The sequence below is a fragment of the Nematocida displodere genome, assembly GCF_001642395.1.
Source record: "Nematocida displodere strain JUm2807 chromosome Unknown 20, whole genome shotgun sequence".
Taxonomy (NCBI): Eukaryota; Fungi; Microsporidia; genus Nematocida; species Nematocida displodere.
In genome coordinates this window covers 5,549-5,800 of record NW_027138155.1, presented here as the reverse complement: position 1 = coordinate 5,800, position 252 = coordinate 5,549, and positions in this window count along the sequence as shown.

The window sequence follows — 252 nt, the reverse complement described above, 5'->3', positions numbered from 1 at the left end:
AAACCATAGCCTTTGCACTGGTTGTCTGGGTGGCCTGATTTGCGATGGTAGAGAGGCTGGGGCCATAAACTGCCCAAGCTGCCGAAAAGAGCATATCCTTCCACTCGTTAGGAACACGATAGGAAAGAACAACCAGGGGGTGTTTGAGGTAAAGAGGGACACCCGAGCATTGCCTGTCCTGTCCTTCCCAAGGCCCACCCCAGTCAAGATGCTACCCAGGTTCTAGAATAAACGTCTATAGGCTGTCTGTCT